Source organism: Nelumbo nucifera, chromosome 6 (assembly GCF_055504915.1).
Source record: "Nelumbo nucifera cultivar China Antique chromosome 6, China Antique-T2T, whole genome shotgun sequence".
Taxonomy (NCBI): domain Eukaryota; kingdom Viridiplantae; phylum Streptophyta; class Magnoliopsida; order Proteales; family Nelumbonaceae; genus Nelumbo; species Nelumbo nucifera.
In genome coordinates, this window is record NC_142654.1 from 45,404,818 (window position 1) to 45,418,567 (window position 13,750).

Here is a 13,750-nt window from a genome sequence, read left to right on the forward strand (position 1 = left end):
TCATAATGGTTTATAATTTGCAAAACTAATAACATGTTATCGCTTATTGCTTTTGAAGACCGTTCTGATTGAGTAATTGTAATCTTTATGAATACTTATCGCTTTGAAATACGAAAACTTGTTTTTTGGTTTTTAGAAGTCTAGGTGAGTACGTTTGGCACAAGGACATTTATGCGGCCAATGGGGATTAGCATGAATCTGTTCCTATAAGTTTTTTTTGGCACATATAAGTCTGAGTAAGTGGATTTAGCTTATCTAGATATGTTGGGTTCATCTAAGTTAAAATTGTGACTTTAGGGTTGTAACAAGCTTGGTTCTTGTTGGTTGATGTGATTATGTCAAGTTTTCGCTCTAAGTTTATTTACGTTGTTTAAATGGTTTTTTTTGGATTGATCCCTGTTTATTGTCTTTATTTTGATATGAGTAGGCCAGGTTTCACTGTTTGATGGAGTTGAGTTGATTTCCTAGCTTCTCTAAATTTGTTGGGTTTGTCTAACATAGAATATTGAGATTATTCGACCAATGGTATATGTTATAATGGGTTTGTTTAAGTTAGATTAGTGAGATTAGATTTGTAAAAATCTCAGTTTTTGTATAGGATGAAAGCAGCGAGATGACATTGGTTGTCTGACCTACGTACAATGAGGTCTCTCTCTCCGCAACACTCAAACCATTATTCCAACCACTGCTCTAACGCCAGCTTTCCCCGAGCGGTGGTCTTGTCTATCTGAACCTTGAACACAGCAATTTAAGAAATAAGCCCATCGTAGAGACCCCTTAGATTGTGAGGAATAGACTCAACATGCTGAAGATGTTGAGCGGACATGACACCAGCGATAGGCAGCGCCAACAATGCAGCCACATCTTCTACTGTAACGGTGAACTCCCCCGAATGCACCAACAAAGGTACGAGTCCGGCAACACCAATGCTTCATAAGAGGATTCACATATTTCACACCCTCCTGCCCCTTCAAATTGGTATAGCAATCCACAAAGTGTGGAAGGTCCAAACCCTGCAACATTCGACAGTACATAGGTTTCTCGAGCACGAGGTTTGCACACACTCAGCCCTGCAATAAACTCTCAGTCGCTACAACACCCCAGTTCACCAAGAACCGAGCCCTAATGTTACCTATGCACATAACATCGAAGGAACAAAAGTTACAGGGTGTCATGTAGGTCTAGTAAGATATCGTCCACCAAATGATGACGTCATTAGTGCCATGTTAGTTAAGAAAGTCACACAAAGGTAGTAGCACACATGGGTTATGAGGATCTCCGAGTAAAAGGAAAGCCAATCCTCGGAAAGATCTCCATAGGGACACGTGGTGAAATCCTAGCAGTGCCCTTAATGATTGATAGCAAAACCAATATTCCCTTTCTTAATAGGAAACAAGCACCTTTTATCTCCTTCTTTTAGGATCTCGATATCTCCCCCATAAATAGAGATCCTCCTCGTAATGAAATTCATTCAGTCATCGAGCATCCTCGTCATTGATTCCCGACTCTATCATTCTAGCTTGACACCCTAGCCTCATATTCAATCCCCTTTACCCACGGTCTTTCTCTGTCCTTCAAAGAGACCACCTCCTCAATCTAGCCACCACCTCACCTACATAAGGTATGTAAGATTTTGCCTAGGGTTGTTAGGGCCTTCCTAGGGTTGCTAAGGTATGTGAGATTGCGCTTGGGGTTGCTAGGGCCTTCTTGGAGTTGCTAGAGCATGTAAGATCGTGCTTGGGATTGCTAGGGCCTTCCTGGGGTTTCCAGGGTATGTAAAATCATGCCTGGGGTTGCCAAGGTATGTAAGATTGTGCCTGGGGTTGATAGGGTATGTGAGATTGCACTTGGGGTTGCTAGGGCATTCCTGGGGTTGCCAAAGTATGTAAGATTGTGCCCAGGGTTTCTAGGGCCTTCCTGAGGTTGCCAAGGTATATAAGATCATGCATGGGGTTTCCAAGGTCTGTAAGATCACGCCTAGGGTTGCTAGGGTATGAAATGTATATATATAGTAGACACAGTTAGAGAAGAGTTTCATACAATGTGAGAGCAACAATGTGCACAGAATGTAACATGCTTTTATTCAAGATAGAAGAATGTGTACAAAGGATTCAAAACATGCTTTGTTTTGAATACAATGTACTTTTTTTATACAAAACATATGACAAGCTTTTCCATCAAAATTGCACAATCAAAAATTTGTAACATGCTCTGTTTGGACTATAAGTATAGAAGACATATGACATGCTTTTCCTTCAAATTTTTAGAGTTACAATTTACATCACTAATCATGATATGGTTTCAACCATTGACCATTCACAGTCTCATCTTGTTTATTTGTGTCTACAATCTTTAGTGCATAATATCCAGTTGGGTCATAGTCTCATCTTGGGTTATGTATGGTCTGACCCAGTTAGGTGCAAATTTTCCAATGGATTTACCCTGTTTGACATGGAGTGTTGTTTTTAGTAACTTGTCGCCCTCTTTGAATTTTCTAGGCTTTACTAGTTTGTTGAAGTTTAAAGCCATGATTTGTTTGTATTTGATCAGTTTCTACAATAACTTATCTCTTCCTTCTTGTATGCATTCTAGCTTGTCGCTGAGAAATTGGTCCATCTCTCCTATTTGAAATTGCTTTCCCATTACATAGGTTACCCAGGCAGACACTGCCTATATCTCTGTCGGTAGAACAACTTCCTGTCCATATACCAAGGAGTAGGGTGTTGTCTATGTGCTTTTTCTAATTGTTGTGCAATAAGCCCAAAGTGTTTTAGACAACTTTTCTGACCAATCCTTTGGTTTTCAACTACCATCTTACTCAACATCTTCAACAAGGTCTTATTGGTTACCTCTGCTTACCCATTCTCTTGTGGGTAATAGGTTGTAGATGTGCCTAGTCTTGCCCCATATTGTCCCAACAAGTCTTGAACTTCTCAATTCTTTATGGATAACTCATTATCTGTGAAAATCCTCATAGGGACTGTGAACCGATGGACTATGTGCTGCCTAAGGAAGTTTGCGATGTTCTCTACACAACTTCTTAGGGGTATGGCTTTGCCATTTGGTGAAATAGTCTGTGGCTACTATGATGAAATAGTATCCCCAGGAAGGTGGGTGTATTTTTCTTTTTAGATCTACCCCTCAGGTGTGGAAAAGCCATTGTATGATTATGGAGTGGAGGTCATTGGATGGTCGGTGTATCCTTTCGGCATGTACTTGGCATTTATGGCACCTTCGTACATGCTTTTGGGTGTCTTCCAGCATTGTAGGCTAGTAGAAACCTAAGTGTAAGATGTGGTTATGTAGGGCTATTTGTCCCTGGTGTGGAGCTGGTTCAAAGTTGTGGGCTGCATCTAATGCTCCTTCTATTTCCTAACCGGCTAGGCATTGTAGAGGTTTCCTAGTGTAGGACTTATGTATAACACTTAATCATGAAGGTAGAACCTTTTGGCCTTTGCTAACAGTTTTCTTTTCATAACTGGGTTGGCAGATGTGGTGTTGTTCTCAATATATTCTATGTACATGGTCCTCCAATCCGCTTCACCAATTGTAAAGCATTCATTTTTATCTGCTTTTGGGATGCACTTTTTGTAGTCATTCTAGATCTTGGCCGCATTTGTTTTCATCTCTAGCCAATTAGTACCCCAACCTTTGCAGTCTTCTATACGGTGTGTTGGTTATATCTCCACAGTAGGTGTAAGTACTAAGTCGTCACTCAGACCATTAGAATATAGAGGGTGTCAAATCAATACTACACGAATGACTGCGATGAGTCTACAACCTATCACACATCTACAATGAATCCACAATTCATCTCACACCTACAATTTACTCTTGACCTAAAACAGGTTGCGATGAACTTTGGCCCCGCATGAACATGCGATGAGTTTTAGACTCGCATGGACTTGCAATGAGCTTAAAGCCACCGTAGAACCGCGATGAGAGTGGACTCACCATAGGATAGAAGCAAATAATAGAAACACGTGGGTCATTAAATAACCTGCGTGATGGGACACCCCGTGGGCCTAATGAAGACACACAAGCTAGATAGTGATGTTACCCATGCCATGTCGGTTTAAAAGGGTCACGAAAGGAAGTAGCACATGTAAATTATGAGGATCCTTAGATGAAAAGAAAGCTCATCCTTGAGATATCTCATAAGACATGTGGCGAAACCCTAGCAGTGCTCCCTAACAAATAACAACGAATCTGAAATTCCCCTTCCCAATGGGAATCAAACACTTTTGGCTCCTTCCTTTCGGAACCTCGGGATCTCTCCCTATAAATAGGGGTCCAACTCATAACGATATCATCGTTCTATCATCTCATTTGCACTCGATTTTCCTTTTATCAACACTCTTGGCCGAATAGAGAAAAGAACAAGAATAATCTTAGAGGTGTCAAGAATGAATGACCCCCACCTCAAAGAGCCTCTTATATATTAAAAGATATGTACAATTACAAGAATGCCCATACAAGGCTGAAAGATAAAAGAAGAATAAGATGTAAAAGTAATATACAACAGGGACTATACAAATAAGGTACATCAAATTATAGTCTCCACACCACCCCTCAAACTGATGCCTCGACATAAGCATCAATTTGTCAATAAGAAAGAGATGTCGAACTCTAGTCATAGCTTTGGTGAAGATATCAGTAAACTGCATGTTCGAGGCTACATGAGGAAGCGATATAGATCTAGTAATGAAGAAATCTTGGATAAAGTGGCAGTCCACCTCGATGTGCTTGGTCCTCTCATGGAAGACAGGGTTAGATGCAACCTTGATAGTACACGTATTGCTTGCATAGAGAGGAATAGGAGTAGGAACCTGAATGCCAAGATCCATAAAGAGAGACTATAACCAAACAATCTCACTACAAACTGAAGACATGGCCCTATACTCTGCTTCAATGGAAGACTTGGAGACTGTTTGTTGTTTCTTACACTTCCAAGAGATGAGTGAATCACCCATAAAAACACACCACCCAAAAGTGGACCTACGAGTGTTTGGACAACCAGCCCAATCCACATCAGCATATGCTCTCAACTTAATAGGAGAGGAGGAGGAGAAGAACAGTCCCTAGGAAGTTGTGCTTCTAACATATCGAATGATACGATGAATAGCAGTCATATGAGGCTAACAAGGAGTAGAAACAAATTGACTAACAACCTGGATAGCGTGAGAAATATCAGGCCAAGTCATAGTGAGATAAATGAGGGACCCCACAAGCTGGCGATATAAGGTAGCATCAGGAAGTAATGAACCTTCAGATTTAGATAGCTTAAGATTTAGCTCCATAGGTGTATCAACATGATTTCCATCATTAAGACCAGCAAGTTTAACAAGGTCAAAGGCATACTTCTGTTGACAAACAAAAAACCCTTGATTACTGCAATGTACTTCTAGTCCCAGGAAATATGTGAGAGGGCCCAAGTCCTTCATTAGAAAGGAATTATGAAGTAATAGTTTCAATTCACAAATGCCTTCAACATCATTCCCAATCAACAACATATCATCAACATATAGTAGGAGAATGGTAATACCCTGAGGTTGTCGCCTAACAAATAAAGAGTGATCAAAAGAACTCTGGCTATATCCAACAGCAACTACAACATTGCAAAAGCGCTCAAACCATGCCCGATGAGCTTGTTTTACACCATATAGAGATTTTTTGAGGTGACATACTAAAGAAGGATCACTGTAGTATCTAGGAGGAGGCTTCATGTAGACCGTCTCCTTCAATTGACCATGAAGAAAGGCATTACTCACATCAAGCTGGCATATGGTCCAAGACTAAGCAGCAAACACTGCTAAAAGAACACGGACTGTGGTGATCTTTGCAACAGGAGCAAAGGTTTTTTCATAATCAATACCATACTCCTAACTATATCCTAGGCAACTAAATGTGTCTTATATCGATCAAGAGATCCATCAGAGTTTAGCTTAATGTTGTAAACCCAACGACTCCCAACAGTGGATGCATCTAGAGGAGCAGGCACAAGATCCCAAGTGTCATTCTCATGTAAAGCATTAATCTCTACATCCATGGCTTCCTTCCAATGAAGGCTACTATTAGCTTCCTAGTAGGAGCAAGGAACATTTGTGGAGGATAGGATAGCAGATAAAGAGGTATGGTTTGAAGGAAAACCATAGCGGTCAGAAGGTCTAGATATACTAGTAGAACGACGAAGAGGAATAGAAGTATGAAGAGTGTCTGAAGTAGAGGTATCACTTATAGAAGCAGTGGTAGGATGATGATCTGGACCAGGAGGAAGGAGAGTCGCAAGCATAGGGGCTGGAGCATGTAACCACTTGCAAAAGAAGACAAAAAAGTCCTTCTCAGCAGAAGGAGGTGGAGCATCCTGTGAATCAAAGTTTGGCAAAATAGAAACAGACGGTGTAGACAATCTAGCAATTCCAGTAGAAAATGAAATGTGCTCAAGGAAAACAACATTACGTGATATACGAATGCAACGAATAGAGGGATCTAACAAAGAAAACATTTGTGGTCAGGACTATAACCCACAAAGGCACACATGACAGACTGTGTAGACAATTTAGAACGTTCACGAGAGGGAAGATGAACAAAGCACACACATCCAAAGACATGAAGCATAGATAAATTTGGAGAATGACCAAATAACTTCTGAAAGGGAGACATATTACCAAGAACTGGGGAAGGAATATAGTTGATCAAAAACACAGTTGTACTAGCTGCCTCTACCCAAAAGGAAGGTGGAGTATGGGACTCTTGCAATAATGTCCTCACAACACTAAGGATATGTCCATTCTGAAAGGGAGACATATTACCAAGAACTGGGGACTCCTGCCTCTACCCAAAGAATGCAAGGAAGGAACTTTATTCTTAATAAGGCCTGAATCAAACAAAAATTTTATTTTCTCAGAATATAAATGACCCAAACGTTTATGCCATAAGTCCCAAACATTATTTCTATGATTCAAAAAGGAACTAGAAGTAGAGGAATTGAAATAAACTGATGATGCTACTATTTGAGGCTTCTCGAACTCCAATGCAAACAAATGGCCCAACCTGCGCCCCTTCCCTTTCACCTTCCTAGTGTTCTAGTCCTGAATCAAACATCCATCCTGAGAGAAGATGAGAATGTTACCTTCATCAATTAATTGGCCAACAAAAATCAAGTTTGTAGTGAGATTAGGAACAAACAGGGTCTTGATAAGAGGGAAAGATGCAGTGGATGAAAGCTTAAGAGATAGATCACTATTACCAATGATGTTTAACTTTTCACCACTGGCAGTCCGAAAAAGGAAACTGTACAATGTTGCCACCCCAAGAAGAAGATCAGAACTCCTTCGAAAATTCACCAAATCAGATATTGTTTGTAGGGAGAATAGATCAAGTCCAACACCAGATCTGAAGTTTGGCCTCAAACCAATGTCTCCCAAAAGAGATTTAAAGAAATCTCTCTTGCTGGTTGTGCAAAGAAAAAAAAATAGAAAAGGGTTGATCAAGAAAGCCCTAATACGACAGGTTAACTGCTTCTAGTAAGGTTCAAGAGAGCGGGAAAATAGATCAGAGAGCAACCTGTTTTGATACCATGTCAACACTCTTGGCCGAATAGAGAAAAGAATAAGAAAAATCTTAGAGGTGTCAAGAATGAATGACCCCCACCTCAAAGAGTCACTTATATATTAAAAGATATGTACAATTACAAGAATGCCCATACAGGGCTGAAAGAGAAAAGAAGAATAAGATGTAAAACTAATATGCAACAGGGACTATACTAATAAGGTACATCGAGTTATAAAGTCTCCACGCCTTTGTCCTTCAAAGAGACCCCCATACATAGCCTAACCATCGTTCTCACATTAGAATCTCTGGTTCTCCCTTGATCACGGAGGATGGCCTTACACTGGATCAACCTTTCTCCCATTCCTAAAGAACACGACAACAACCAAGAGAACGTCAACCCAGAAGTCAGAGATCATTTTGGTATGGAGTCGACCGAGCAGGTCGACATTGAAATACTTTTGAACAAATTTTATAAGTTCGAGTCCCATTTCGACCGCATAGAGAAGATGCAGCAGGAGATGAGATCCACTCTACGGCTTCTCCTCCAACAGCCGGCCAGAACCAAACAATCCCCTTTACCACAGCCGCTCCTCCTACATCCATTCCCAGCAGCCACCAATCCACCAATCAGAACCCTATTGTGCCTAAGCAACCCTCTAGGACCAACCCTATGCCGGCACAGACCAACCAGCCCACTGTTGAACAACCCCGGATCACTTTCCATACCAACTCGATAACAGAGCCACCACTCAGCCGTGATGAACTAAAAGAATACATTCAAGGGTTGTTAGTGGAAAACCAGAACAAGGCCCAAGTTTCCCTTGTCTTACAAAAGCCCTATTCTGACCAAATCCTTTACAAACCCTACCCCACCGACTACGTCACTCCCCAACAGTGGCCATAGTACGACGGGCAGAAGGGAAGCCTACAAGAGCACATAAACAAATTTGAGGATGTTTTGTGGTCCTTCGCTCTCGATGGGGATCTAAAAGTCAAAGAGTTCTCTGAATATTTGACAGGGCCGTCATATACCTAGTTCGTCAACCTAATCGCAGGTAGCACCAACTCGTGGGCGGAACTGGCAAAGAGGTTCCTATCAAAGTGGTTTACCCTGGAGCAGAGGTTGACGATGGAAAACCTGTGCAACACAGAACAACACATAGGATCAGATCTTTTGGCTTATGTAATGAGATTCCAAAAGTTGACCCACTCAGTTTTCGACAACCATGTCCTTGAGAAGAGCTTCATCGAATAGTGTGTGCCATGCATGCAGCCCGCCTATAGGGTAGGCATAGAAAATGTAGAAGTTGAGATTTTAAACCAGTTGTAGAAGTGCGCGGAGAGGACGGCACGCACTATCAAAAGCACTTCGTCCCAGCCTACACCAGCCTCAAGACAGTACGGGAAGAACGAGGCCTATGTTGTCGATAGAAAGCCTCACAATACTGGAAGGCCTAGGTCGAGGCCATATTATCGCAACAACATCCAAGGTAAAAGAAATAATGCATCGATCCCTCCTCCTTTCCCTTGCACCAAGGAGGAGGTGATCATGATCATGAATAAGCTCGTGGAAGACCGTGTCATCATTCTACTAACGTTACCACCGGGGGTCGACCCAGAGAAGGAGAGGCACGAAGGAAGGTGGTGTAATTTTCACCACTCGTCATACCACAACCTCATGGACTGCTTTTAACTGAGATGATTGTTTGTACAAAAGGTAAAATTTGATGATTTTGTGAAGTGGAAGCCAATGCAAGTAGAGACAAACCCCCTCCCTACGCACAACCAGGGAGGAAGCACCCACATGGTCGGAGCACCGGGCCAAGACCATCCAGATATGTTGATCCAAAGATTTAAACAGAGCTCGAAATTGTAACAATTTTTTTAGCAAGTAGGGAGTCAGTGCCTCGACAAGAAGACTTGCCATCAGGGCATTGGAAGAGACGATCAGAAGGCTGCTAGAGCCCCACCGGTCTGACAGGATGAGTGTGGAGTTCACTCAAGATGACATGCTGGCCACCGACCACCACCACAACTGACCCTTGTATATCACGACAAAGATAGGGGGCTTTGAGATGAGGCGATTCATGGTCGATTCAGCCAGCCTCCGTAAATCTGATATTCGTCCACACCCTAAAGTTGATGAGCATCCAGAAGGAGATAGTCAAGGGGTTACCCATGGAAGTGACGAACTTCAACGGTAATATGTCCATTACAGAAGTATCCATTGAGTTATCAGTTGTGATAGGACCCATTCACCATCACCCAGGAATTCTAGGTGATCTCAAGGAAGATAGTATACCACGCCCTACTAGGGTGTCCATTGATACATGGGTTGGCCTTAGTCCCTTTGACATACCACCAATGCATTAAGGCAAAGCATAAGGGACATGTGGTGAAGATCCCGACGACTTGTGTTCCTTTTAATAAATCAGAGGCTCATCTATAGGATGCAATCTACTACACCGAATTGGCCGATGAGGGTGAGATGAGGGTAGCCAAGGTAGAAGGCGTACAACTGCCAATCCCTATGGATGAAACCCCGCACCAAAAAGGAGGAAGAGGACAAGGTGCATTAAAGTGATTGGTGACGACAAGAAAAGCTACTAGATTACATTAAGAATAACACCACATTTGCCAACCCAATTATGAAGAGAAAACTCTTAGCCAAAGACAAAAGATTCTACCTTCATAACAGAGTGCTTTACAGGAAGTCTTACACTGGCAAACCTCTACGATGCCTAGCTAGTGAGGAAATAGAAGAAGCATTAGATGCAGCCCATAACTCTGAACCAGCACTACACCAAGGACAGCTAGCCTTACACACCCACCTTCTACACTTAGGGTTTTATTGGCCGACAATGATGGAAGATACCCAGAAGCACATACACACCTATGCTATAAGCGGGTTGCATACCTTGTACACATTGTTCAACAAAGCTTTCTCAATGACATGTTCGTCGAAGACCGAGTGGGTCAATTTCTGAAATCTCATCACATAGGCTAAGAGGTCTTCCCCTGTGCGTTGCTCTGTATTGCACAGGTCCGCCATTGTCAGCCTCCGTTCCAAGGTGAACCAATTGGATAGAAATCTCTTCGTCAGCTCTGCCCACGAGTCTATGCTTCCCGCGGTCAGGTTGACGAACAAGGTGTAATCCACTCCGGTCAAAGATTTAGAAAACTCCCTAACTTTCAAATCTCCATCGAGGGCAAAAGATCCCAGAACGTCCTCGAACTTATTCGCATGCTCCTTAGTGCTTCCTTTTTGCCCGTCATACTACGGCCACTGCTGGGGAGGGACGTAACCGATGGGGTATGGTTTGTAGAGGATTCGGTCAGAGTAGGGTTTCTACAAGACAAGAGAGACTTCGGTTTTGCTTTGATTTTCCACCACTGGCCCTTGAACATATTCTTTCAGTTCGTCATGGCTGAGTGGTGCTTCTACAACTGGGTTGGTCTAAGGGGTGGTTCGAGGCTTTTCAATAGTGGGTTGGTTAGTTTGCATGGGTGCAGGGCTGGCTCCCATAGGCTGCTCAGGGATAGCAGATTTCTGGTTGGTGGACTGGTGACTGGCAAGGATGGATTATGCTAAGGGAGCGGCTGGGGTGAAAGGTGATAGTTCGGCCCCAGTCGACCATTGGAGGAGGAGTTGTAGGGTGGCCCGCATCTCATTCTGCATTTGTTCTATTCAGTCAAAACGGGACTCGAACTTGTAGACTTTGTTTGACAGTATTTCAATGTCGACTTGTTTAGCCGACTCCATAACAATGTGATCTCCTGTCTCCAGGTCGGCGTTCTCGTGGTCGTTGATGGATTCTTCGGTGATGGAAGAAAGGTTAATCCTGTAGGCGGCCATCCTCTGTGATCAAGGGATAATCAGAGATTCTAATGTGAGGGAGGTGGTTAGGCTACGTACGGGGTCTCCTTGAAGGACAAAGGAAAGTCAAGTGTAGAAAGTGGGCTAAAGGTTAGGGCAGATGAGGTGATAGAATGATCCTCTCATTATGAGTTGGACCCCTATTTATAAGGAAAGATCCCAATGTCCCAAAAGGAATGAGAGAAAAGTGTTTGATTCCCATTAGGAAAGGGAATCTCAGATTCGATGTTAGTTGTCAGGGAGCACTCCTAGGGTTTTGCCACGTGTCTTACGAGATATCTCAAGGACGAGTTTTCCTTTCGCTTAAGGATTCTCATAATACACGTGTGCCACTCCCTTTCGTGACCCTCTTAAACCGACATGGCGCGGATGACGTCACTACTTATCTTGTGTGTTCTTTTTAAGCCTACGAGGCATCTCGTCACATGCGTTGTTTAATGACGCATGTGTTTCTTTTAGTTGTTTCTGATTTACGATGAGCATCGCGGTTGTACGATGACCTTAAGTTCATCGCAAGTTCGCGTGGATCTAAAGCTCATTGCAACATGTTTCAGATCATGAGTTCATCACAAATGTGTGATGAGTTGTGGATTCATCCAAGCATTCGTGTTGGACTGGTTTAACACCTTTTATGCTATGATGGTTTAAGTGACCACTATGTACCTACACCTTGTGACCAAGGCAAGGAACTAACCCATTGCTCAATGTTACACATATCAAGCATCACTCTAGTGTGAACAATTTGGTCAAGAACTTTTCAACCAATTCCTCCCATGAATTGTGGAAGTAATTTCAATAAAATGATAAAACAAAAACTATGTGCCTGAAAAAGGTGATGGAAAAAATTTAGTAGTTTCAATAAAATGACAACAAATATCAAAGTTTTTATCAAAACCAGATTTAGTTAGGCCCGTTTGAACAGCCTTTATTGCCTTGCTTTGGAAATATCTCTCCATGAAATAAAGCATACAAGTATGGAGATATTCCAACGACTCTTGTAGTGACTGGAAGCCAGTCTCGTTTTTATCACTATTTTGTAGTTAAAATTATTTTAAATCAATTTTCATTTTATTAATTTTTATTGACCGATAAGATATTTGAATGAAAGCAACTAAAATTAATTATACATTTAAAAGAAATGGAAACAAGACAAAAAGAGAAAGAAGAGAGAAATGTAGAAAAGAAAAAAATGTAATACCAAAAAGAAACCCAGAATTTATGACCGATCAATACCCTTAAGGCGTTCTCACACGCTAAAATAGACAAGACACACAATCAGAACTTAAAACTGATAGCCTGATACTCTCTGGCACCCATAAATTAAGAAATGGATAGTGAAACACTAGTGGCACACACTCGAATTTATCTAATAGCAAGATTCCGAGTAAAAAACTTTCCTACCTCCTTTCGACTCACTGGAATTTATCTAAAAAGATGAGATTTACAGCTTACACAGGAATTTATCTAACTCCTTTGACTCACCTTCTTTTGCTAATAGCATCCTTTGCCCTTTCCAACTCCATCAGCACTATCGGGTTTGATACCGATTTCGTCCTCTCCACTTCCTAATTCGGACTCGGTCGGCCCTCTCTAATCCCGACTCTATTGTCCTCCCTCGGCTTTATGATTTTATCAACGTTTTGAACTCCCCCAGCGATAGCTTTCCTGCGACACCATTTCCAACATCTCCAACTCTCTCTGCACGAACTCGCTTATTGTGGGTTTCGTCCCTGTCGTTTTGGATACTTTAGCTTGTACAGGCTTCTCGCTTCCATCGTCACTAGTTCAAACTTCCTTGGCACCAACCCATTTGACAGTACCGTCTCCACTATTTCGAAATCCAACTTGCTGGCAGTTGATGCCTCCAATCTTTAGACTCCGTCCGACCAATTTTAGTACCCTCACCTATTAGAGCCTCCTGGGAATAAACTCAATTTCAATTAAATGAAGGAATGTCATTCTATTAGAAATGAGAATAGGATTCTAATTTCGTCCAATCAAACAGTTGGAATCATGGGTCATTCGATTTCAATTCAAACCCCTATTCCCACCGTCCAAAGGTCCTTATAACCCACATTATTATTATAGGTAATAAGAATGTAGTGTTAAGAAAATTTGTTTCAAGGCTCAAAACAATGACACACTCATACACCCCACTTTGCGTTCCAGAATATCAAGGTTTTTGACCAACACACGTCTTTTTTTGTCAAAATTTTACAAGGGTCGGCGACAAGGCTGATACCACCCAATTAGCCATGAAATTTTAAACCTTGTTCTTATAAGATAAGGCTAAGCCAAGACTGATAACTTCGAAACATC